The sequence below is a fragment of the Eimeria mitis genome, genomic scaffold (assembly GCF_000499745.2).
Source record: "Eimeria mitis Houghton genomic scaffold, Emh_scaff1200, whole genome shotgun sequence".
NCBI lineage: Eukaryota > Apicomplexa > Conoidasida > Eucoccidiorida > Eimeriidae > Eimeria > Eimeria mitis.
The window spans coordinates 4,284-4,690 of record NW_013568170.1 but is presented as its reverse complement, the minus strand read 5'-3'; positions in this window follow the sequence as shown (position 1 = coordinate 4,690).

Below are 407 nucleotides of genomic sequence, written 5' to 3'. Positions count from 1 at the left end.
AGCGGCAGCAGCTGCTGCTGCAGCTGCTTGCTGACATGCAGCAGCAGCAGCAGCAGCAGCAGCAGCAGCAAGAGCAACAGCAGCAGCAAAATAACTGCTGCAGTGACAAAAGTACAAGCTGCAACAGCAGCAGAAACAACTGCAACAGCTGAAGCAGTAGTAGCAGCAACAGCAGCAACTGCAGCAGCAGTAGCTATAGCCAACAGCAGCAGCAGCAGCAACAGCAGCAGCAGCAGCAGCAGCAACCTCTGTTTAGGAATCCTAAACCCTTGTCTTATAGGGCCCCCAGTTTGGGGCGGGAAGGCAGAGTACAGCTGCTGCTGTTGCTGCAGTTGCTGCAGCAGCAGCAGCAGCAGCTGCTGCTGCTGCTGCTGCTGCTGCTGCTGTTGTATTTTTAGTGTCTCTTT